The sequence below is a fragment of the Cupressus sempervirens genome, chromosome 6 (assembly GCF_028749045.1).
Source record: "Cupressus sempervirens isolate cs-2001-9-10 chromosome 6, ASM2874904v1, whole genome shotgun sequence".
Lineage (NCBI taxonomy): Eukaryota > Viridiplantae > Streptophyta > Pinopsida > Cupressales > Cupressaceae > Cupressus > Cupressus sempervirens.
Genome location: NC_143123.1, coordinates 665818572 through 665846449, shown reverse-complemented (window position 1 = coordinate 665846449; position 27878 = coordinate 665818572).

Genomic DNA, 27878 nt, shown 5'->3' with positions numbered 1-27878 from the left:
AAACATAAAATAATGTAGCTATAATCATCCAACCTATTAAAATAAATATAATAGTCTAAATGACATTAAGTGTAACCATGCTCATTCATAAAACTATCAAATTTAAGATACCACCATTGAGGTGCTTGCTTCAAGCCATATAAACTTTTTTTCAATCTGCACACTAAATTCTCCTTACCTTTGACCTCGAATCCTCGTGGATGTTCCATATATATTTCTTCATCCAAATCTCCATGAAGGATTTTTTTTAAATTAAAATGTTCCAAAAAATAAAATAAATAGTAGCCATAATACTTAAAACAATACAAATATAAGTCATTTTAACAGCTGGACAAAAGATCTCATCAAAATAAATACCATTTTTCTATAAAAATCCTTTACCAACTAACTTGTCTTTAAATATTTTCTTACAACTATCATCTTCTTTCTACCATTAAACCAATTTATTTTGTAAATAACTTCTACCTATAGGTAACTTAATAATGCCTAAGTTTGAATTATCAACAATGAGTCAATTTCTTCTTGCATTGTAGACTCCCATTGAATCTTTGTATTTGCCCACATAACTTCATCATGTCCTTCTGGTTTACCAACATCTGTTGATAAAATAGAGTACAAAGAGGGAGACAATATTTTTGGAGGTCTATTTAGCATTGTTGAATGTCTAATATTCATTGTGGTTTGTGGTATTTGTTGTTTTTATTATTGTAGAGTATGAGGGACTATTGGAACATCATCCTTTTGAGTATCATTCGACACTACATAATCACTTTCTTTCTTATCATGTTGTTGCAACATATCTTTGTATAAAAATTTCTCATTGAATATGAAATTGATGCTTCTTACACTTTTACAATTTCAAGATTCTAAAGCCTGTAAATAAATTTATCAATGTCATTCCAAAAAATACACACCTCTTAGATTTAGGTTCCATCTTGGTTCTATTTTTTGGAATCTATATCTATAAACAATTTACAAATGAAGGTTCCTAGAAAAGAATAACTCACCTTTTTACTAGTCCATTCTTCCTCTAGAATACTACATCCCAAAGGAATAGAGAGACCTCTACTGATTAAATGTACAAAAATATTAATAACCTCTATCCACATGTTTAAGGATAGCCCAACATGCAACCTCATACTCCTTGCATACTTCGTTGTTGTCCTGTTCATTCATTTAGCCACTGCATTTTCTTGTGGAGTCATTGGAATAATTTTCTGCCTACATATTCCTTTAAAGGAACAATAATATTTAAATTATTTTCTGTAATACTCACCACCATAATTAGATCTAAGACATTTTGGTCTTTTACCAGTCTCATTCTCAACCAAGCTTTTCCATTGCTTAAAATTTTCAATGCATCAATTTTTTTAAGGAAATAAATCCACACTTATATTGCTACATCATCAAATAATATATATAACATAATAATGAGAGCCACCAGGGGAAGATACTTGAGTTGGTCTTTGTAAATCTATATGCACAAGATCTAATTTTTTATTTTTCTTTTCCTTCCCACTCTTTACTAGTTTTACTGAACATATGTGTCTTCTTACATAGATTAATTAGTTAGACTTTATTACCCTTTCTTTGAAGATAAAATACAATCACTACAATTGGATAAGCTTTAAAAATTCACTTTGCTCATAATTATGTAAGGTACATCTTCCTTGTGAAATATTCAATGAATTCCTCACCTAAATAAATAGACGCAGCAACTTTTACCAAAAAGTATGAAGCATAACCTCCTTACTATTAGATGAGACTAAAAGGGAAATAATTTCAAAATAATCACAAGAGAAAGAAAAAGAATAAAATTATCACATTCTTATAAATTACTAATTGTACATGAACTCAAAGTGATAATTAAACATTAAATATCAACATACTTCGAAAAAGGTAAGATGACATAGTACATACAAATAAATATTCACCAAGAAATATCCCTTTAGAAACTTGAATACAAAATATTGAAATCATTCACATATATCACTTTGCATTATTAGAACTCAAAGTTCAAGATGAACTAGCTCAAAGCATATATGTTCATTCAATTCACCTATCACAAAAATACAAAAATAATCTAACTATTTCTATGATAAATTACTATGATGTCTTTTTCCCCTTGGGTTTTCTAACCAATCACCTAATTTAAGTTCCACATATGTCATTTTAGATCACTAAGAGGTCTCCTTGAAAACCTGATCTCTTGGTAGTTAACTAAATAGTATTTTTGGGATGCCTATCATCAAATTTAAAATTGTATCAAGAAAGATTAAAAAACTAAGTGAATGTATTGCATCCTATTTCTTCACCTTGTTCATCCTCACCAATTGTGTCACGTACTAATTTATAGCATCAATATACACCTATGAAATCCTGAACAATGTTCAAGTTGGGATTCTTTAAACTTAGCAGTCTCATGTTCCATGCATCCTTTTCACACTTCATCTTCATAACCTAATCTATATAGCTAGGTAAGTGATCTGTACACATGATAGAAATAGGAAATACTAAGAGGGGGTAGGTGAATCCATATTTAAAAAACTTCAGCCCAAAACAAGATATTATTAACAATATTATAACTTGCATATGAAAGTAAACTAATTATGCTAAATAATAAACAAAACCATAAAATAAGAGAATTTGTAACACCATATTTTGTTAACTAGAGAAACCATGGCCAAGGTAAAATCCCAGTGGAGATGGTAATGACAAAATAATCACTAATCAAAAGTATATTGTGAAAGATATTGACCTTGTTAGAAGTCTACTAAATCCATATAGTGTCTTGATCCTTGTTAGAAGAATATGCCTTGTTAGAAGCCTTAGACCTGTTAGGAGTTGTTATATACAATTAAAAAATGGATACAAGACGAGTCCACTACCTAAACATGCAATGTACAACATAATTCTTCAAAACAAAGAGATAGATACAAAAACCTCTTTACACTATTGTTGATATCTTCAATATCTAATATTGTCTTTGCCACTCATCACAAAACTTTATATTAGTTCACATCCTTTGATCATACATCAAAATTCAATTTTCATCAATATCATACATTTTTAACAAAAATCTGCATATAAAAATCTTCCTTTATACCTTGCTAATTTTCAATTATCTGTCCAGTCAGCCTTCATGCCTTTATACACTTAAAAAAATACAAAATTAACTTAAGCCCACTTAGGGTTAACATCTAGGATATCATTCCTATTTATTTAAGTAATTATTTTAGTAAATAAAATAATTCCTTAACCCAAAGTGCCCATTTCTTTATCATGTTATTCTACCTGTATACTGTTTTAACTGGTAAACTAACCATAACTTTAGTCGTATAGTATGTATTGTCCTACACACTTGCATACATCATCATAATATTGTCAGGTAGTCATACCTAACTTCACACATTTATGTGGTGTACATGTAAATCTTGCCAATCAAAACTCTATTTGTTCTACCAGATAAATTGTATGACACTTATACAATTTTCTAAGTATGCATGCCATAACTTCATCTTCATGATTTGCCCACTCTATATGACTAATATGTTTTCATAAATGAAAAAATCAAAATGTCTAACCTAGACAACTTGTCAACAATCTCCCCCTTTGGCATTGATGACAACATAGGGGAAATTGGCTAAGTCCCAAAACACAAAACTTCTTAAAATTGTCCTTGATAAAATTTCAAATTTTCAAAACTATGGATCATTACATATTTACCATCTTTCCTTATGTCTCCTAATTAAATTACAACTCCCCTTTGATTATGGTTTTAAATTCTATTATAACTTCTACATTAACCCCCCCCCCCGCCCCCCCCCGCCTCTTATACCTTATCTCTCCCTTTATATATATATATATATATATATATATATATATATATATATATATATATATATATATATATATATGTATATATATATAGACAATTTTTTAAATCTCTCCCCCTTTGACATCAATGAAAAAGGTGTAAAAATTTATGTACAAGTCAAAAAACATTGTCCTCACCTCAAGGTTTCTATTGACTAGTAATGCGTGATATGCAATCATAAAAGTTACGTTTTAAAATGGAGAACTCCATGTCCCACTTATCCTTTACTGCATCTGTAACACTCAATATTGTACATAGAGCATAAGAAGCTATCTCTACTGCATCCAAATCTATGTATGTAAACTTTTCATATGATGCCTTGGCTGATAGGAATTCCTCTAATTATCTCTGTTCAAGATCAATTTTCAAAGCAAGGTGTTCCCTTAGCAATGAACATGTCTTTAATTCCATCTCCTTTTGTAGCTCCAAAAGTCTTATTTGATAATTGATTTTACTGATTCTACTCGCTAGGTCAACAATTTTAACCAGGGTATTCTACACTTCATTTCTGAACTCTCTGAATTTATTGCTCAAATCATCTGAAATATCCTTGATAAATGTGTGCTCCAACACACTTTCTATACATTGTCTTCCCTTCTGTTAAACACTATCTCAATTCCTTGATCTTTTCATCAAGATTCTTCAAATCTCCTCTGATATTGTCTTCAAAAATTTTGAATAACTCTGCATCATGCAAAGTTTGTGCCTTTACAATATCTACATTTTACAAGTTAGTGAACTCAGTATCAAAAACTTGAATTAGAAATTTTTCTCTATCTTGGGGATCTAACTCCGTCATTTGTACTTGTATGGTGGTTTGAAATCTATCATTTATTTCCATCAATGAACTCTAAAGACTCTTCACCTTGTTCTTCTCTATATTTTTTTTGGGAGATAAGATCAATTTTCTCTGATCATCATCATATGATCTAGTTAAGTTTGCTAGTGTAACAGGTGTCATAGAAGAACTAGGTACACTTGCCATGTTTTCTTTTTCCTTCTTTTCCTTCTTTTCTTCTTCCTCTTTTTTATTTTCTTCTCTTCTGCTATCTTCATATTTTTTCTTTCTTTCCTCCTCTTTATTATCTATCTCTTCTTCTTGCTTCTTCCTTTCTTCTTCTTTCCTCTTATCCTCTTCTCTTTTCTTCTCTTCTTTTTTTGTCCTCTTCTCTTCTTCTCTTCTTTTCTTTTATTCTTCTTCTCTCATCTCATCATCATTATCTTCTTCTTCTTCTTTTCTTTTCTTCTTCTCTTATCCTTCTTTCTTCTAGTCTCTTCTTTTTCTCTAATTCTTTATTTCTTTCTTCCTCTTTTTCTCTTCCTCATTAATGCTGATAGGCATTCTCCAATGGTTGAATGGGGGAGTGGGATGGTGTGAGCATGTTAAAGCTAACTTTTATTCTTCCAGGTTAAATTTGACAACCATCTACATGTCAAAATTTTAAATCTTATTATAAATAGAATATACTTTTAGAAACAATTTAATAAATACCACATAAAATATCCATTTAAATTAGCATATTTGGTAATATAAATCATCCATTTTTTAAGAAATAAAAATAAAAAGATCAAGTTAGTAAAAAATTAAATAAATGAAGATAAAGGAAATATAAATAATTTTAGATGTAGTAAATTAAATTATAATTATTTTGTAGTGGATATCTATAAACATTTCTTTAGATAGATCTATTTAAGATATCCTAGTCTTTAGAACTCATATAGCTGACTAAATTGTCAACATTTGTACCATAATCCCTAAATGGATCCTTTGTTGTGTCTAAGGTGATTCTTGTACTATCCACTTGCATGGTATCAGTACCTATAATAACTTGCAAAGTTGACTCCCTCATCATTGTTGTTGTTGCCATTGCTTTCTATTCCTGGCTAGATGTGGAGGTCATAAATTTTACAATTGCTTTCTTTGTTTCCTTATTCACTTCTTCATAATTTCCTCCCATTATCAAAATCACTCTTCTCTTATTTCTAAAAAAGGGGCTTAATATCATTCACCATACTTTCAATATGTTAATCGTTCTTTACTTCACATAATTTGGTATTATATTTTATCGAATCTTCTTATCTTCATAAATTGCTCTCCTCTTTTATTAATTAATCTTTCATAAAGGTCCTTAGGGATTTGAGCTTGAATGTCTTCAAATTACTTATTAGATATGATCATATGATTAATAACCACATTCTTAAGCTCTAATCCATCAAAACCAATTTATAAGTTATAATATTTGTTTAATTGCACAAAATTACCTTTGTCAATGATAGCGCAATTCACTTTCTCAATTTTAAGCTTCCTTTGCTCACACTCTCTGACTGTTCTTCTTCTTGCTTTCCTAGCTTAGTTTTCTTAAGAGTGTCTACTTGACTTCTCAACTTCTTCTTGGTTTCAAATGTCATTATCTCTTTGTGCTTCTTTCCAAGAATGACTGACAAAGCCTTCATCATTTTCTTCCTAGGTGCTTCAGCTAATTCTTGTTTTACCTCAGCCAATATGGTTGACTTCCTCTTTAACTCAAAAATTTTTATTTCTTCTTCTTCTTCAAATGGCTACATAGGTGAGATAACATGTATAACTTCTAGTTATACTTGGAATATTTTTGCATAAGGTGCCATGGGTTTTTTGAAAATGGAATTGCAACTGTTACTCCTTCTGATGGTACTACTGCTAGAGGTGGCACATACACTATTCCTTGTTGACTACTTTGCTTCATTCCTAAAATAGTTTATTTTACTACACTAATTTTCTTGTGTAATCTGTATTTCTTCCAGTATTCTCTTCATTATAGATTTTGCTTACCTCTTTGCAAACTTTTCAAGTTTAACTTGATAGGTCATCTCCATTATTTCATCATAAGTTTCAAATCTATCAAACTCTTCATTATTATCAAACTTAAAAATGGTCTGAACATATCCTTCTATTCCAACATCTATAACCTCATAACCAAGTAGTTAAACATACAACATCCTTAGTTCTATTGCTTCTATGTAAGTGTAATTTGTATCTACCACAAAGAGGATGTCATCTTTAAACTTTTCAACCATAGATGATGAAACTTTGTACCTTTGTTTCATCCCATTTTGAATTGTCCTTACAATAGGATCTACATTATTGTCAATCTTATCAATTGGATACCTTTTGTAAAGGTTAGTTATCTTCTCAATTGCACCCTTATCACTATTCAAGATCTCTTCTACAAACATAAATGGGAATCTCTTGATTAAGTGAAAAAATATGTGTATAATCAAAGATGATAATATGAACTGATTGTTTATGACTTTCTTTAATCTTTCCAATTTTTCTACCAACTGCGCTTTTAGAATCTCACTCAAGTTAACCTTTTCTCTTTCATTGCACATTTTGTAGGCTACATGTATGAATCATGCTACCATGTCATCTTCCCTATAGATAGAACAAATGTTGGTAGCTATGATTCTATGCACAAACCCAACATCATCCTATTTGATCCTTTTGATGATAATTCTTCTCCCATTGTATATAGATTTAGTGTTTTCCAAAACAAATTTCTTTACATTATTTTCATTCAGAGGTGTAGCTCCTTCATTACATAGATAGATGACCTCATGAATAAGATTAGCTGAGATTTCTATCACATTATCTCATAACCAAAACTTTCCATCATGAATTTTACTTAGTAGGATCTTGGTCGACTCCTCATTGTCAAAGTCACAAGTGAATAGGTATTTAACTAGGTCATTGTGTTCCAAATGTTTGAATTTATCTTCGAGACTCATGTCCTTGTTATATATGAAGTCAAACTCATTTGGTATACTTCTCTCCCCTATAGACTCAATTTTTTTAAAAAAATAACAATCAATATTCTCCAAATATAACACTAGATGGTATTCTTGAAGATGCAACTATGAGATTATCTTCTAGGGATTGGATAGGTTTATTTTCATCTAGGTCTGGCCTCATTCTCAACATTATGAACTAAATACATATCCATATTTAACTTAGATATTTGAACTTAGTTTTCACAAATTCAAGCTTTGCAAATTGTAAAATACCTCAGTTTTTTTTATCGAAATAGGGTTTGTTGGTGGATATTATTCAATGTTGCTTAGATTACCTTGGATTCACTCTTAAATATCTCCTTATATTCTTTCAAATTTGAATTATGCTCAAAATCTTGATTTTGATCCTTAAATTCTTTCCATTTACCTACTCCATTAATTGTGCAAGTATGCAATTTGAAAAATACAAAACTATTTCTAATTACTAGGAGACTTATTTTCATTCATGTATCCACATAAAAACTCTAAATAATTTTCTCTCTTAACTATATCTTCAACATATCACATTCTACCTCATACTAACTATGCATATCTTAACTCTTTCTCTAACATGTCTTCTACCTTCCTGATGCTCGTTCTTTTTATAAAAGTGCTTAATTAGAGTAGGATGAATCAATCACTACAACTAATTTCATTATGCCTTTAGGTGCTTCATTTTTCTTCTCTTCCAAAACCACATGTGAACTTGATGGATCTTTGGCCTTGGCAAATACTTCTTTGAATTCTTCTACATGTTCTCTTCTACTGTATTTCTGGGTATCACTAGTGTTGTCATTTCTTTTGCCATTTTTTTTCATGTTTCTTTTGAAATTTAGATTCCTTGCGTTGTTCCTGATGGCCATTCTATAGAATCTTTCTATATGAGAAAATTTGTTACATAGATGGCATACTGGTACATTGTTTCCAAATCTGGGTCCAAGCTAGTTAATAGGTGCTCCACAATTTCTAGCAATATGTCCAAAGTTGTTGCACTTGTAACACAAAATGTTTCTTCTCATTCCATTATTTCCTTCATCATATCTTCTTCCTATAGGGTGAGCAGCTCTAAACATTCTACTATTGCTATTACTATTATCAAATTTAGGTTTCTTACAATTAGTTGTTCTATGACCAAAACCTTGACAATTATAACAATAAAAATTAGAAACTTGTTTAAATGACTTGCATGTGTAGTCCCTTTTCATATGACCAATTTCATCACATGCATAACATCTACCTTTGAATTCATATATCACTTATTTAGGTGATTCAGTTTTCTCATATTGCTTAGGCTCATTAACTTGTTCAGGTTGCTTAACTTGTTTAACCTCCTTACATGCATTACTAGATTGCTTTGACTTAGTCTTCTTTATCTTGCATAGGTTGATGAATTTTAGGATTAGGTTCTTTTCTAACTTTAGATTTCTTAGCAGACTTTTCTCTAATGAAATATCCAAGACTAGTCTTATCATAAGAAGGTCTCTAAAAAGACATTTGTTCAATAATCTTCTCACTGCTAGAATATAATTTCTCAACTTGTTTCTTAGATTGGGTTCTCTCTCCTTTAGTGCTATATTTATCAAGTTTTTCATACTATAATTTGGTAGACTCAAGCTCAAATGTCACTTTGGTAAGATTGGATCTTAGATCTACATTCTTAGACTTCAAATTTGATTCAATTTTACTCGTATCATCCTTCAAACTCAACTTTAGATATATAATATTAAGTTCATGCTTTATGATCTCATTTTCTTTCTTTAGTCTTGAAACTTCATCACTTTCCTTGATATGATCTTTAGGCTCTTTTTTCGATTTGAGATGATCTATCTTATCTTTCAAATTTCCAATGTAGTCTTCAACACCTTCATATCTTTCTTTCAAAGCCTCTCTTTCTTTAGTAATAATAGCAATCTACTCAAGAGCCTCTTCTATGTACATTCCATATCCATAAGGATCTTACTTAAGTTGTTAAGCCTTCCATGAGTAACTGTGCTCTAATACCAATTGTTAGAAATAGGAAATATTGAGAAGGGGGGGAGAGTGGGGGTGAATCAATATTTTTCAAACTTTATCCCAAAACTGAATATTATTAACAATCTTATACCTTGCATATGAAAGTAAACTAACTATGTTGAATAGTAAACACAACCATACAATAAGAGAACTCATAACACCATATTTTTTTAACTAGGGAAACCTTGGCCAAGAGAAAACCCCGGTGGGGATGGTACCCACAAAATGATCCACTAATCAAAAGTATCTTGTGAAAGATAGTGACCTTGTTAGGAGTCTATTACATTTGTATTGTGCCTCAATCCTTATTAGAGGACTAGGCCTTATTAGAAGCCTCAAACCTATTAGGAGTTGTTATATATAATTATAAAATGTATGCAAGATGATTGCACTGCCCCAACATGCAATGTAATATATAGTTCTTCAATACAAAGAGATAGATACAAAAACCTCTTTACATTGCTACTGATATCTTCAATATATGATACTACCTTTTTTTCTCATTAAATTTTTTTATCTCAATTGGCATTCCTCTCATCATACATCAAAATTTTATTTTCATCAATATCATACAGTCTTCACAAAACTTTTCATATAGCAATATTCCTTTATACCTCTCTAATTTGCAATTATCTTCCCATTTGGCCTTCATGCCTTTAGACACATTACAAGATACAAAATTAACTTTTTCCCACTTAGGGTTAACATCTAGGATGTTTTCCATAACTAGTTAAGTAATTGTTTTGGTAAACAAAATAATTCCTTAACCCAAAAAACCCATTTCTTTATAATGTTATGTTTTGCCTGCGTACTGCTTTAACTAGCAAACTAATCATAATTTTATCCATACAATTTGTACTTTCTTACGAACTTTCATACATCATCATCATAATTATATCAGGTAGTCATGCCTAACTATGAACATATATGTGATGCACCTGTAAAGCTTGCCAATCAAAACTCTATCTGTTCTATCATATAAACTATATGAAATTTAGAAATTTTTATAAGTATACATGGCATAACTTCATCTTCATGATATGCCCACTTTATATGACTGGTATGTTTCCATAAATGATAACATCAAAATGTCTAACCTATCCAAATTGTCAACAACATATGCACAACATGGCCTCTACCTTGTTGACCCTTGTGAAGTCTACTGCCATAGCATTCATCTCCTCTTTTGTAGCTTTCATGTATTCTTATAACATTTTGACCATTATTTCTAAATCTTGGTTCCTTTCTTTGTATTGTGGTATGATAGCTAGATTGATGATCTTCATATCTTTAATAATGTTTTTGTACATGTCTTTGATGTCTTTTTCAATAATTTGAGCTCCCAAGATCATTAACTTGTATATTGAACATCTTTAGTTCATATTCTTCTTAATATTGAATAACATGCTTGCATCTACTACTTCTAGAGGGTTCTTAGCCAAAAACCTAGAAATACCATTTTCTTCTACATCTAAGATTTGGATGACTATCATGGTCCATTTGGCTTCATCAACTTCTCAAACTAACAACCGAGTTAGAACTTCTCCCAGAAGAGATTCTACATCATTAAAGACTATGTTAGATTCTTGAATAAATTATGTTCCATATTTGGTCAAATTTTTTATCCAACTATCCATTATGGTTGCTACAGATTTTCTCTTTGTAAGTAGTTTAGAAGCCTTTTTTCTATCTTGAGAATTTGGATCAAAATCCTGCGATGCTTGTACCAATGGTAGTGCTCCACAATCTCAAAGACAAATGATATATTCAGCCATAGAATTTATTTTTTGATTTTATGTGCATACATTGAATTGAATATTCTAACCAATGTCCTTTGGTTTCCCGATTCAACACCCCTAGGTTTACTTTGGTTATTTGATGTTGTACAAGGTTGGGTGAGTCCCCAAAGGAGATGAAATAACCCCCAATAAATAAAACACAATAGAATAAAACAAGAAATAATTGCAAGAGACCACATGATTAACAAACAAGATTGACTTGCATCCAATGTTCACCAAACTATATGCCAAGTTGTAAGGCCTTCCCTATTACAACCAATGTACAATTACAAAATATAGACCAAATTTTGCTATCTAGTATCTAACTTATTCTTCATGAGTAACCTTAATTTATACTACCTTCTAAGGCTCAAGGACATTACACGTATCACCATCAAGACACGCAGGTTGGCTTAGAGTTCACAGTCTCCAATAATAGGAAATGTGCATTACATTAAATATAAAATGGACTCAATGAATTAAGACCAAATACATAATACATTACATTACATTATGAAGTCTTGGACATAGGTCCATATGTTAACAAGGCACCAAGATCCAAGAGCGTGCTCTATAACTCTTAAATATAGAACAATGCCAAATTAAATACTAGGCATCTCTAGAAGAGAAACCAAAGGTAAAAAAACACCTGAGAAGATGAAGCATAACTTCTGCTAACAGTCACATATGATTACGCACACTTACGATAATAATCTATGATATGTCCCCAACATGAAGCCAATAACACTGAATATGGAAACAAAAAATAAGAGTTTTCCAATACAAACTGGAATATAAGAAACTTTAAAATAGAAAATAACAAATATATTTCTTGGTGATGCAAGATTTCCAAGAATTTAAAACATAAATTCTATTATCATTCTTAATTCACAAATCCTCTTGATCAATCATCACAAAAGTTTGTCCAAACTTATTGTTGCAACCAACTATGTCATCAAAATCTCAGTTTTTTTACTACTACTGTAACTGCCAAGATCAAATGAATCATACCTACTAAATGTCTTCATCTAGTTAGGAATTTTAGTTCTCTTACCACTTTTATTTGTCACAGGATCAATTAATTTCAAAATAGTCTATCTTTAATCAGCGACAACCTCAATCATAGGTTATTTCATCTTCAAACTAAAAGTCTTAAAATTACTTAGACTCTTTTCTTTGATATATTTTTCATCCTTCAAAGGAAGTAGAAATTTTTTATTGCCCTACTTTTCAACTATAACAATATTCTTTCTATCATCATGTAGAGCTCTTCTATCAAATTGCCAAGGCCTTCCAAGTAAAACACGATAAGCAATCATGTCCACTACTATTGAAATATTAGGAAAGGTTGGATTTTGAGAGGGGGGGGTGGGGGTGAATGAGTATCATCTAAAATTTTCAACTTAAAATAAATTTAGTACTCTCATTTATTCCTTTCTCACTCGGTAATTATATGAAATTTATCACATAACTTGTAAATGAAATTAACTTAACTAATTCAACATGCATCAACCATAAACTCATAAACATAAAGTTGTAACACATAAAACACATATATGGTTATGCATAAACCCTTGGTTAGAGGGAAAATTGTGGTGGGGATGGTACCCACAAATCCATCACTACTACAGTAAGAGGATGCCTTGTTAGGGAACTACTGCTACAATATTTTTGTCACTTTTGGTGACTTATTCTATTATGAGTATACAATTAGATGTGTTAGGATCTACCTTTCTCAAGGATTTTACAACACTCTATTAATTGTGTACTCGGTTAATAGATTTACATAAAATATTGTTAGGTCTACCTTTTTCAAGGATTTAGAACTACTATAGTGATTAGAAAGTAGCAACAAATGATCTATATGATAACAACTTAATTTTCTTGATTAGATCTCACTTCTGATCATATGTTTATTACCTCCTCTTACTAATTTGTGATTCCTCTTTATACTTCTTGTATCTTTGACCTCTGATACCCTCAAAACTTTCCTCTAGCATGAACTTATCTTTCTCACTTCAAAAATCCTCTCAACAATAAATTTAAATTGTTCTTATTAGGTCCTTTTATAATTTCCTTTTACCTCTTCAATCTCTAACCTAATTAGGTTTTGGTAACTTTATGGAATACATCCTTAATCAAAATCAATAATCTAGAATAAACCATGTTCCATTCTTTTTCCTTTTTAATTTTTCATTGGCCTTTCCTATCTTAAAATCATATGACAATCAATACATAGTCTTCAATAAATATTTTGAAATCTTTACCTCAAATAGTGTAAATAATTTTTCTACATAATATGATCATGTCTCATAAGATTCAATGCCAATTCAAACTTGTACGTAGATTATGTTTCACTCAGTAATGCTCTATTTCTTTCTATTGTCATTTGATGTTACCTCTACTTGATTATAACTATCTAGCCCGATGATCTCTTGCCTTACTTGGTGAGTCTTCTTCTTCTTGGTGTATATAGAAACACTTGATATTGAGCTTGGGTATAACTATAAACCTCATTCATCTCCTCCTTTATTTCTTGGGAAATGTAGTGACTCGGTTGCTTTTCTCACCAACTAAAATATTCACATCTTCTTCACTCTTTTTGATATTAATTAACAATATTATTATATATGGGAGTAACATTCTCCCCCTTTGACATTAGTGGCAAAAATATTAGTTGAAAAATAGATACAACTCCTCCTATATATATACTTCCTTAATATACATTATTTTCAAAATTCTTTTGTTTATTGTATTATATTAACTCCTTATAACTCCATAAATAAACATAATAAAAACAAACATATAGACAAAAAAACATAATATCCCACTTTGACATTGATATCAAAAGAACTCTAAACATAGAAAGACTTATTTTGAATGAAATCCAAAGTAATTAGGAAACTCTTTGTGGTTATTCAACATAATTTCCAATTTGATGTCCCAATTGGACTTGATCAATTCAATAATCTACTTCTATAACATCAATTTGGCCATGAGATTTGTCATGTGATCAACCATTGATAAGCTCGAGGAGGCTATAAGATCCTTAGAAATATTAATATCATCTTGCATAACCCCAAGATGAGGTAATAGCAATGTTTGTATTTCATTATCTCTTCTCTCAAATTGCATTCCTCTTGTAACAATTCATGTTGAATTCATGTGTGAAATCTCACTCAGAATAGTGTAGGGATGATGTACGTGGATTTTTTTTTAATATATATATGTACTTGCCTTCATATCAACACTAATCTTTTGCAATTTGTTTTTAACTACACTTGTAAGTAGGCAACTATTACACAATTTTTGAAATAATAGTAAAACATTCTTCATAATGTTTTCTAATTTGATAATATAGGTGGACAAAGTCACTTCCTAAATAGCAATTTCACTAGCAATTTTCTCCAAAACAAATTCTCAAATTTTTCTCAGTTCATTCCATAAGATTTGTTTGGGAATCAATTTTTTGTGCATTAAGCTTGTCCACAATTTGTATGAGTTGATCCAAAATTGGTATCTTCTAATTCAATATAATATATGGCACAACATCCAACAATATGTCCTTAACATCATGTAGCACTTGTTTCTGCTTGTGCTCCTTCCTTAACCTTTCTTTCTCAGTTTTCCTATCATATAACTTGGTATATATAGACATTTTCTCTTCATCTAGAGTATTGGGATCGCATGACAGTATAAAAATAACTTCATCTATTATAATAGGATTAGACTTGATTGCTTGTGCTTTTTTCTTTTTCTTCATCATCTTTCCTTTGGATTCTATATGACTTGTGCATGGGGATGCTTATAATGGCACTAGAGATGTGGATTTTTGATGTGTTTCTTTGTGTTCCTTAATTCTTTTGTGTTTCTATTTCTCCTCTATATATTCACCTTGTGAAATACTAGGAACAATAACAATATGTGGTGGTAGCAATTAAGACATCTTCTTAAATTGTTTCGGTGTAGCAACACTCTGTTGTTCTTGTTTCTTTTGTTCTTCTATTTGGCATATATAGAGTGTATATAACAACATCATATTGAATATATATTTTGGTGCATAGGCTGATAATGAAAAATATTTAAACTTTTTCTTTTTTGCAATTATGAGTTGTTTGTGCCAAGTAGTTCCCTCACTCAGAGGTCCATGGGTTGGTGCTTTATCACCTGTAGTAGAATCATTTTCTTTTTGATCCATGGAGTCTCCTTCAGTTTAAGCATGTCCATCATCAACATTTGTGTTTCCTTTTTTGGTGTTTTTAGTTTCATTAGTTTCTCCCCCTTGTATTATTTGATCATGTTTCCCAATATATGTATCTTTTTTTTATTCACTAGTAGTCATAGGAATAGTATCAGCAAGTGTATGTAATGACCCAATAGATATGTCATTCTTATTTTGTGATTTCTCATGTGTCTCATATGTAGAATATGTTTTTATTAGTTCAATTATAGGTTTATATCCGAGTATTTAAGTAAATGTTGACTCGATAGATACATAGCCTTCATCCTTCTTCTCAGTTCCAGTCATAGCATCTTCACCTTTCTTCAAGTTTTCAGATGGATCTTCATCTAGTGCATCTTCAATGGTTATAGTTCTTCTACTTATGTCTTCAACCATTTCATAAACACAATCATCCATCTCTTGTGGGGATATACTAATACGCTCTTCCTCTTTGTTGTCAAGCTCAATATTTTTCTTAGTCTTAGTGTTGTCAACTTGAATCACTTCTTCTAGATCTTTAATATTATATACTTGCTTCTAGATCATTTTCGAGTCTTTGTCAACTAATTACATATTTATTATCAGCACATAAATAGATCTTCATTTTTTAACAAATCTATCTTTGTAATTCTCCAATGCTTGGTTTATATCTTCAAGTCTAAAAACTATCATAAGAGTAGCCAATGACCTTTCTCTCATTTCATTCTTGGTCTTTAGGTCATATTTCCATCAATTTTCAATTCTTTGGTATAGCTCATCAAGAATTTTATTTCCAATTTCTATAGGTGTGTATTTTACTTTAGTCATTGTTACTATTACGACATATTGTATTTTTCTTTTGTCCTCATCACTCATAGAATCATACTTGAAGAATTTAAATAAATAAAAACCTCTATTATTTTTAATACTTTTGATTATTTCATCAATAGTCTTAGGTCTCCCATGTACAAAAACTCTAAAGTGACTTCCTTCATCTGACTTAGTTATTTTATTGTCCTCATCTTCTTCATTATCATATTTGAGAATTAATTTTCTTCTCCTTTGTACAGGCTTCTTAACAAATTTTCTTGATGAGTCAGGTACCTCCTTTCTCTTTTGATATGTCTTGACTTGTGGTTGAATGGGATTGGTAATTTTGACTGTACCCTTTTGCAATGGTGGTGTAATTTTTTGTGTTGCTTGAGTCCTTGACCTTGTATTCTTTAGATTTGCAGGGTTAGCCAAAGGTCTTTTCTTACCTTTATTTATTTGTGGTTCGGCAACAAAAATTTCTTTACCCTTGTATTCTTCTTCAAAAACATCTTCACCCTTACTTTCAGTGATCATTAAGGGTTGTCTTCACTTGCACCAAGTGCACTTTCCAAATTGTCAATCACTTTCTTGGTTTTCTTAAATACCTTAGGAGCAACAACATCCATATTGATTTTTTTTACCTTATTCATATGTCCCAAATGGTTGCGCATCCTTATCAACCGACTCATTTAATAAAGATTCAATAGACTTGATGGTATGATCTATGTTGATCTCATAATCCATGGGTTCAAGCCATGAAACCCTAGGAATCACTAATTTCGCGAGTGTATTGGTAGTATCAACAAGAAATAAAATGTCATCATGATATTTATCAACTAAATATGGGGGTATTCTATACATTTAATTCCTCCTCTCCTTAAAGTTTTCAAAAAATTACTCAGTCATCACACTATCAAAGTTGTTTCCTAGTATCCAAATATACTTATTGATTTGATATATGATAAAGTTATCTATCCTCCAATTCACTTGTCCAAATGAGGGAAAATAATTTTGCATATAAAAGAAAATGCATACTAGTAATGAGCCAAAGTTACAAGTGTTAGACATTGCAACTCTAATTATTTTCATGTTCTCTATAATTTGTCTTAGATGTAACTCAGCTAAGTCATATTTATGATCCTTTTTCACAATTTTGTATCCTAGGTCAACTTCCATGCAAGACATGCTATTGGGTCTACTTGATTAAAATATTTTATATGCCACTAAATAAAATCCAAATTTTAGTTATAGGTCTTCAATTGGTACAACCTTTAATCCTCAATTATCCCACTATTCTTTTGTGTTGGTTTTAATTTTATTCTTGGAGGTTGTACATAATATTTTATCCTTCTCTTTTATGGGATACTTAGAGACCACATGAATTACATCTTGTGTAATATTAATAGCTTCATCTACCCACATTTTCATATCATGAACTTAGCTCAATACAATGAAAATCTAGTCTGCTTTAGATTCCTTTAGGAAATGAAGGGCATAAGTGAGACCCTTAATCTCCGGATGTTTGTATTCATCTTTCAATTTCTCATCCACACACAATTTTCATACACTTCTCAAAGCTCAAAATCATGAATTTCTCCAATTTTATAGTAATCAAATGAATGGATGTCACTAACCAACAAAACCCTAGATGGAATAAATGATAGTGCACCCACGTTGTTTATTTGAGTTCAAACTTCATGAGATAAATTGTACTTTGGATCCTCATGAGCTTCATTTCATATCACTTTCATTAAGTTTGCCTTGAAATTTCTCTTCATGGTTGCAAAAGTTGAAGCCATTTATGTGAGTTAGGGTTTTGGAAAACAAACACTTCATTCGATTAAAATCAAATTCTCCTTCACAATTTGATTCTTAAGAAAATTTGCAGTCACAATTTTTTGTAACCAACTCACATAAATTTCTCACATTTACTCTTCTTTGTAGGGTAACCAAATGAGTTGGTTTAATCCATTTTAATGCAAAATTTTTCCTTTTAATACACATTAAGACATATTAAATGCTTTGTACCCCATTTTTTTTGGCATTAATAAACACAGTTGAAATATTATTTCTATCACATACTTGATTAGCACAATAGAGATATCACCATCTCTCCTTACATTATCGCTTGCTTTGTCATTGCTATATCTTTAGTTATCAACTGTCTTGGTGTGACTAACCAACTTTTCAAAACTTTCAAACTTCCTCAGTCATCCTTGTGCATCACACACTATGCAGATATGGACTTCCATTGCTTTCTAGGAACTAATATATGATATATAAATAGTAGTGTAGTCCATATCTTCTTATAAGGATTAGTTGGAAGCAGAGATTGTTATCCCCAAATGATATTGCAATTGCTGATGTTGTGAATGTATGTAAAAGAGTCATATAAATTGTTACATTTTCATTGATGTCAAAGTCTTAATTGGCTAGATATTATACTAACTTATAAAAGTACCATATCATTTGATTGATGAAGATGATTTGAAGAAAGTATGATGAAGATAGAGTTGATATGTAAGGTATTCAATGGGTACTTGAATGAGCTAGACAATGATCATGTCATATTGGTTTGATTATTTTGTAATCATGTATTTCACAATATGGTTAGGATTACAAGCTTAACTAAGTCACAAGGTTAATGAAGGGAGATTGTATTCCTCAAGTGAATAAAATATTTTTGGAGTGATTGAAAAGAAGAATGAAGAACACAATATTTCTCAAGAAAATTAGTGTTAACCAAGTTATATGTTGCCCGATTAAATGAAATGTTTATCGAGTGACAACCAGATGAACAAGTTTGAGAAATTAGAATATGAGGCCAACTTTTTATGGAAATTTGGAAAGTTTAAGAAGGTCTAGTAAGAGAGTCAAATTTTATTGCAAGATCAACAATGGAGAAAAATCAAGAAGGATATGATGAAGGAAATTGAAGAAGGATAAAGATGGACATAAAGTTCTATGTAAAGTTATATTCTCTATGTGTCTAAATTCATTGTATGAAGGAATTCAATCGTAAACCTAAGATTGACTATTTCGATTAATGGTGTAGGGAACCTTGGCAAAAGCATGCAAGCAGAGTCATGTAGACTCATGAAGGACAAATGGTCTTGATATATCAAGATTTGAATATAATTGAATCTATGATCCATTTTGTAGTTGACATATTTGGATGTAATAAGCCTAAATCTATAAAGGCTTGTCATAGTGGTTAAGGGTATTAAATGGTCAAAATGTACCTAAAGGGCTAAATTGTAACCAACTTATTATAGTCATTTATCTATGATCCATTTTGTAGTTGACATATTTGGATGTAATAAGCCTAAATCTATAAAGGCTTTTCATAGTGGTTAAGGGTATTAAATGATCAAAATGTACCTAAAGGGCTAGATTGTAACCAACTTATAACAGTCATTTAACTGACTGTTACAGTTGGGTAGAGAATATCTGGCCTTGAAAGGATTTATAAAGGGGATGTATGTGTGATTAGATAGTATGGAGAGATGGTGGATACTGGGAAAAGTATTGTAGTGAAGTTTTAATCAATAAGACTAAGTCTATTCTCTGTAATTTACTCTTTATTCAGGGTACAAGTATGAGATAGTGAGTTGTAGTAATTGTTTGCAATGTGATCTTAATGTAGGAATCATGTAGAATGTGGAATTAGTGGTATCCCACACTCCCTTTCATTCTTCTTATCATTTCATTGAGTTTTTGTTGAAGAATATTAGATTGGTGTATCAAAACCAGTGACTGATTAGACACACTCAACCTTTTATTGTTTTGAAATTCTGAGAATGTTGAATCTCTTCCACCCTCTATAATTCCTATGATTAGTGCAAGAGGATGAAGATGTAATATATTCTTGGTTCATACTTATCTTATGAAAGGGATTTTAGAAGAAGTGGTTTAAGAACTACAAACGGTTGTAGTGAAGTTTGTTGACAGAGAACATGCTTTGATTTGGAACCAGTCACCATGGAGTGACTTCCCTTAATTTTTGGGATATGTGGTGATGGATTTTTGTTTTATGGATCCATAATGATGCATTTGATCAGTTGGAGTGCTCTAGAGAAGGATTGAGTGTGGAAAAGGGGTCTATGAGAGTCACACACAAAGAGATTTTATCACAAAAAATTGGGTGTTATTGCGGGGGTCATATCTCCCAAACCCACCGTTGGATTTCTCTCAGATGTTTATATGTTGTTTGGGACCAAATTATACCAAATATCAATGTTTGGATTGATAAAATCTTGTTTGGTTCAAAATTTATACATATCTGTTTGCAGGTCTATCCAGGAGATAGCAAGAAGGTATGAGATTTTGTTTCCAAGGTTGTGTTTAATGGATGAAAAGAGTATGGTATGCTTGGATAGGGTTTGGAGAGGTTGAATATAGTATTAGGGAGAAGGTAAGGTTGTCTCAAAACATTAAAAATGATAGGGGAACCAATGTCTAGTTGTGATCTAAGGTCGAGTTCAAGGAAGTTGATCCATTTGAAAGGGCTACTAGCTTTAAAGGCTAAATGTGAGTCTTGGGTAGAAGATTGGTTATGCTGATCAAATGGGTTGTTGGGACATGGTTAGTATTCCATGAGAAGAAATTTTAGGAATTTAAAATGAAGGTTTAAGTCTTGTGTAAAGATATGATGTTTGGAAGGCACAAGGTGTACTTGGGTAGCCTAGAAAGGAAGCCTTGAGGGGAATTTTGTAAAGAAAAACTTGTTACATTTTGAAGTACATTGTTGTCTAATATGATCAAGGAGGTTACCATCCACCACCTCTGCATTAATTAAGCATCAAAAGATGGAGGGATTTGGATAACTGAGTGTCAATATATTAACACTTTGTGATAGAATTAAGATTTGAGGTCAATATAGTTGAATTTATAGAATAGTCAAAGTGCGTTAAAGATAAGAATTGATGAGATGGAATATTTAATGTATAAATTGAGTTTTTTGAGCAATCTAAGGTGAGGATTCAATAAGAACATTCTATAAGTTTCAAGGAAAGAAGAAGAAAGAAAAAATGATCAACAAATTCAATGTATTTGATCAAACCCTAAGATCTATGATTATGTTTAAGCAAAAAAAGATTAAATGTATCTATTTAAGGAGGAATAAGAGGTGATTTACAAGGTTAGTAAGAATTTTTTTAAAGAACTAGCAAAAGAACAAGAGTTATAGAGGAAAAGTGAGAAGTTGGTGAAATGGAGATTGCATGAGGTGTTTCCAAGAAGATTAGAGATGGAGAATGTGATGAAGGTCAGAAAATGAACTAGGATTAAGCTAAATAGAGATTTGAACATGAGAAGTGAGTTGTAACTTATCAGATCAACTTAGTTTTTACTTTCTAACCATTGTGGTAGTAAAATCCTTTAATCAAGGTTGATCTAATAGTCATCTTGTAAATCCTTTAATCAAGCTAACATTCTAATGGGATGTTTTAAAGACCTCCAAAAAATCCACTCCTAACAAGGTGATTAAATCCTTTAACAAGATCACACCTAACAGTATATTTTGTAACCTTTAATAGGGTGGTCTCTTATCTGAGCTCACTTCAGAAGAGTGAAAAAGTGGTAGTATGTTACTTGGTGGTTTTTCCCAAATTGGGTTTCCACATTAAATGTTGGTGTCATAATTGTGTGCATATTATTTTCATGTTGTATACTATTTTTTGTTATATGTTTTTGCAATTTAGCTAACACTAAATCAAAGATCAAAGTGTTGATATGAATAGGTTGAATTATTGATGAATTGCTATATTGACTGAGTGGATTTTTTAGTTTGAATAAGTTGTTTGAAGTTGTTAAAAGTTGAATTGGCACATTTGGACCTGAGGATAAATTATTCACCCTCCCCCACTCTTAGTTATTCTAATCATTCTAACAATTGATGTCTAGTTTAGGGAACCTTCCTTAAGCTTACAAATAGCAACTTATGCTACAACCTCCCCTATTTATGAATATGTAATAATCCTTGGTATGTTATTCACTCTTTTTGGTTTGAGTGTCCTTGTCTCATATTTACTTACCATGTCATAGACTGGTCTTGATACCAAAACTAAACTACATTTCTCACCTACTAACTTAGTGAGCCAATTTGACATTGATGATGCGTCTTCTTTCTTTCCTACGTCCTTTTCCAAGGTCACCAATGTATCTACCACTAGAAAAAAACTATCTATCAATCCTTAATCTTGTTGTTTACTATCCAAGGACATGGCACTCTATTCCTTATCTCTATCAAGATATACTCTAATGGGTTCTTGAGTTTTCATCTTTGTTTTCTTCTAGGATTTGGTTTTAAATCTAGTTCTTTGCAATATAGGTTGATTCTCAACTGGTCCAAAGACTAATTCTTTTGAACCTTTTTTCTTACCTACATGAGCAAAGGAAAGAATTAGGTTAGAAATAGGGGAACAATGTAGACTCTAATTTGTTCCTTATGACTAAGTCTCTAATGCTTTCTTCTTCTCTTCTTTATCCAAGCTTTATCACATTCAAAAACACCTTTAGCTCTTTGAACAATATCATCTTCTTCGTCTTGGGACCAATTAATGACAAGAAAAGATATTTCATCTAGGTTCAGATAATTTGAGTTAATAAGATTTGAACTGTCATCCTATACTTCAATTATTTCCATCTTCAATTGAAAAGAGGTGACCTAGGACAATATGACCCTAGAGCGGTCTCTATTACAAAATTATCTTTTTTATAGAGATCTTCCCACTAGTCTTCAAGGTGGGGGGACAGTGTAATTTGACCTTTCAACTGAAGTGCATTTCTTTCAAATCCCTTGTTATCAAATCCCCTCCTTTCCTGGTGAAACTTTAAATCAAAACTACACAAGTCACAACCAATGTTGATAGTGTCCTCCATTATTCTACAAGAAAGCTTACCAATTTTAATAGGAAATATAATATCCCACTTCTCCTTAGGAACAAATATTTTGACCAGAGAAACTAGTTGTCTGCACACTTTATCTAATACAAAATAATTCATAAAGAACCTGGGCAATTTCATGTGTTCCTATTCAAAACCTTTAACTCTAATAAGTGAACCTAGGAAATTGAATGTAAAAAATTCCATAGGTTTGAATAATTTATTGAGCTTTAGGTAATATTATTTGTTTGGGTACACTAGCTATTTCAAAAAACAATCTACCCATAAATATATCATGAAATCTTCTTTAATATGTAAGAATCTTATCTTTCTATAATGAGGGGCAACTCTCATAAATAATGGCATTCTCATTCCATGGCTCATGAAAGATAGTTGTGATATTCTGTGTATATATTGATAAAACATCAAATATGAAGACATAAATAAATCCATTTTAATTGTCTGGGTTAACTTAAATTGTTCTCTTAGTGAACCTATGATCAATTCCCCTCAATCTATATACTATTTCTCCTCTAATGTGATATCTATGTAGAAATACATCCACTTCTTAGAAAGGTAGGCATCACGAGAACCTCTCGCCCTATGTAGAAGGATTATTAGATCATGTATGTGAGGTTTCATATGACCTTTGTGTAAACTTACAAGTTAATAAGAACCACCTCTATATAACTTATGGGTCCAATGTCTAGCAATGACACTACAATACTTATTAGGTGCTTCATTAAATTTGGCAATGGATTGTGTGGGAGTGAAATCTCTAAATAACTAGTCAAATTTTTTGAAGATGGGAATTATAGTCTCTTGATCAATAGAGATCAATATTCCCCCATCATCTTTCTTATACACTTAAACGTAATGGTATAGTGGTTTATATACTCTTGTATTAGCTCAGGGCTTATAGCCCGCAAGAGGGAAAGATGAAACCATTAATAGACCACTATCAATAATTTGACCAATAAAAGGGTCCTCTAAATTCTCATATAATTTATCATGTCTATATCCTACATTTACACCCCTTAAGTTTGTATCGGTGATTAACACACCCCCCCCCCACAATTTCATAATGCTTGTATTACTAAATAAATTAAGGGACAACCTCATAATGTTGGAAATGTAATAACAAGCAAGTGACTGAGAGGGGGGGATGATTCAGGAACCAATTAAACTTCTCTCTCTAAGATTACTTCATCTTACTTCATTAGATTATCTAATCTACTTCCATACATGAACATAAAGCAATAAAGAAATCAACACCATAACACTTTGACACAAGATATGGCCTAGAAACCCTCCAAGTAGAAGGTTAAACTGGGTTTGAGATGACACCCATAATGCTTCACTATTGTAGTAATAAAGTTGGCCTATTAGGGCTTACAATTAATCACTTCTGAGGATCTACTCTGTTATGAGTATGAAGGACTATTAAGTCCACCTTGTGAAATAATTGTACAATACGATGAAGTATCTACTCTATTAAGAGATTTAGCAAAAGATTGTTAAGTCCACCTGGTTAGAGGATTTGATTGATGGATGAATCAACAAAATGATAGCTTCTTTTCAACTTTGATTGTTGATGTAGATCTTTTGAATAATATGATCACCTAATTGTGATGGAGGAGTCTCTACTCTTTCCTTTATACTACCTTATAGCTTGATTACTTATATTGCTTCATATTTTCTTCTTATCTTAAAATAATCATGTATTCTTCATTCTATGTCTTAGACAAAAGAATTTTCCTTTCTTATATATCCCTTAATCAATAACTTCACATTAAGTTAGCTCCCACAATATATATCTTTGTAATAATCAATTTATACCTTTAGGTTGGCCAAAATATTGATGCTCAGACAATACTCGAGTAACACAGTGAGCTCGGGTGACACTATTGCTCAGTTAGCATTGGATGCTTGGATAACTCTATGATACTTGGCTGATACATGTGATCGACTCACATAGTGAACTTGGTTAACACTGTGAACTCAATTCACACATGTAATTTGTTTTTCAATGATGATATTGAATAACTTGGTTTAAACTGTGAGCTCAGTTAACATAGTAAACTTTCATTTTCTTAGGCTACACTAAAATATGCTTCCTAGTGGAAACCTTAGTTGCATTATTAAATGACCTTCTTGGATAGCTTAAGTGATTGGTCACTAATTGAAAATGTGTCTTACAATATGGTTAACGATCTCCCCTTTTGGCATTAGTGACAAAAACACTTATCTTGAGTAATTCTGCTAGAAATAAAAATTATCAATCAAAATTTGGTTCTATACCCAGTTTGAATTGGAAATTCTATAGCTTGGTTACAACTTATTTGAAAATTGATTTTTTTCATCTACATCATATACATATTCCTCTATACATATTTTTGTATACATATTTCCTCCTTGATTACATACATACTAGGATTTCCTCCTTATTTTTGTTGCAAATGCCAAAACATATAATTACAAGGTAATACCAAAATGTGTGAGGAAATCATTATGCACTTTCAAAATTAAAGACATGGTTTTATCCCAATTTTCTTGTAAATCCTTCAAGCTATGCAGTTCAATCTAGATTTCAACTCATAGCTCTATCATGAGATATGCAAATGAAAATTTGGTGTCATGAACTAATGTCTTTGCATGTGCCAAATACTTCTGCATCACATCCATGTGAGGAAGTATCATACTCTGGATTTCTGATATGGTTTCCCTTATTTTAGCTTCCTCCCTCAACAGTTTCACCTGCAAACTTGTCAAAAATCTAACCTTCAAAAAATGATTTGAGCTGGAACTTAAGTCAAGTGAAAATTTCCATCAATCTTGGTCAATTTATCTTTGACTTCCTTGGTGAAAATTGAAGTGTCACATAATTTTGTAAACAGGGAAACAACACAATTTGCAACTCCTTCAAGAGTTCCAATAAGAGTGGACAGTTCCACTTGATCAATAGCAATTTTCTTTGCTACATTATGTTGGTGTAAATAAGTATTTAGTATTTACTTATTGCACTTACTTAAGTTTACTTAGGTTAATGTATTATTTAATTATTTTGCATTATTTTTATTTGTGAGACACTTAGGAGTTTGCACACCTTTTGAGTTGTCATGTAGACAACACAGGAGTATGCAACTCTATTTAAGCACACGGTGTCTACAACACTATTTTGCGTGTCCCACCCTTGTAGGCTTATCCTCTCATCACCGCACTTACTTTCATGCTTAATGGAGGATAACCCATATCTGGTGGACATGTGCTTGGTTGTATGACACATCATGATGCTAACTTCTATGAATTCTAGAAGCTCTCCTGAGGCCTTTATATTCAGGCACTCCTAGTGTACTCTTGAATGAGAACCAATTATTGAATACATTGTTATTCTGATCATACTCTCTCTTTGGTCTACTATGTGCTTGTGTTTGAGTTCTTAGTTCCTGGGTGAATTTTGCCCTTAGGCAAATTATTACATGGTATCAGAGAAACTTGGAGATTTTCTCATCACAAGGCATTCAAGACCTCTTGCTTGCTTCATCTCCTCAGCTCGAATCCAGAGTGTTGCAGAAATTGGGAGCGTCCAACACTAGATCTGACCTCGCCATTGCATCCGAAATGCTGAATCAGTGAAAATTGGCTACAAAGTTGCCTACCCTAGGCCAAAGTCAATTGTGAGGCAAATTTATTTTTGCAAATTGACATCTGAAGGATCGATTTGCAGAAGTGGTATGATCATTTCAGATCTACATTTTTTTCATCTTCATCTTTGCTATTTTTTTCCAATTTGCATTATTTTTTGGAATTTTTTTTGGCCATAGGGCCATAGGAGAGATTTTTTGTAGGTGAAGATTAAATCTTGTTGGTGCAAATCTAATAATTGCATCAGATTCAGAAGGTCCAAAAACCCCCAAATCAAATTTTGTTTCATCCAAATCGGACATCTGAGGCAAAATCTAGAGCCATTTGTTTTTTGGAGGCGTGGTGGCGATTCAGAAAAAATAACAGCAGCAGTGATTTTCAAACAATGATATCTTCCTCATACAGACTCCTTTTTGCAAGAAATGTTTTTTATTTTGGGGTAGGATTTCGTGATCTACACATTGGTGTAGGTGGTTTGAGATCTCTATTTCTAAATTTTTCTGCAACTCCAAAATCTCAAATTTTGCCACTTAAATGCTTGGTACGGGCTCATCCGAACTTCAAATCAGGTTCCATTTTTTTTGAAAGTGCATATTTTTTGGTCTACTTTCTAGATCTACAATCACATTATAGGTTTTGTAGATAGAAATACTACTTTTAGAAATAGGCCCTAAATTGGCAAGTGGCTTTCAAGTGCCAACAACATCTTTTTTAGGAGGGGTTCTTTGATTATTTTTTTGGAGGGTTCATTGATTGATCTCATGGAGTCTTGTCAGATTGTCAGTTTGGTATTAGACCACAATTGACAACAAGGAACTATTAGTAATGGAGAACTTTGATAATTGACCATCTAAGAGAA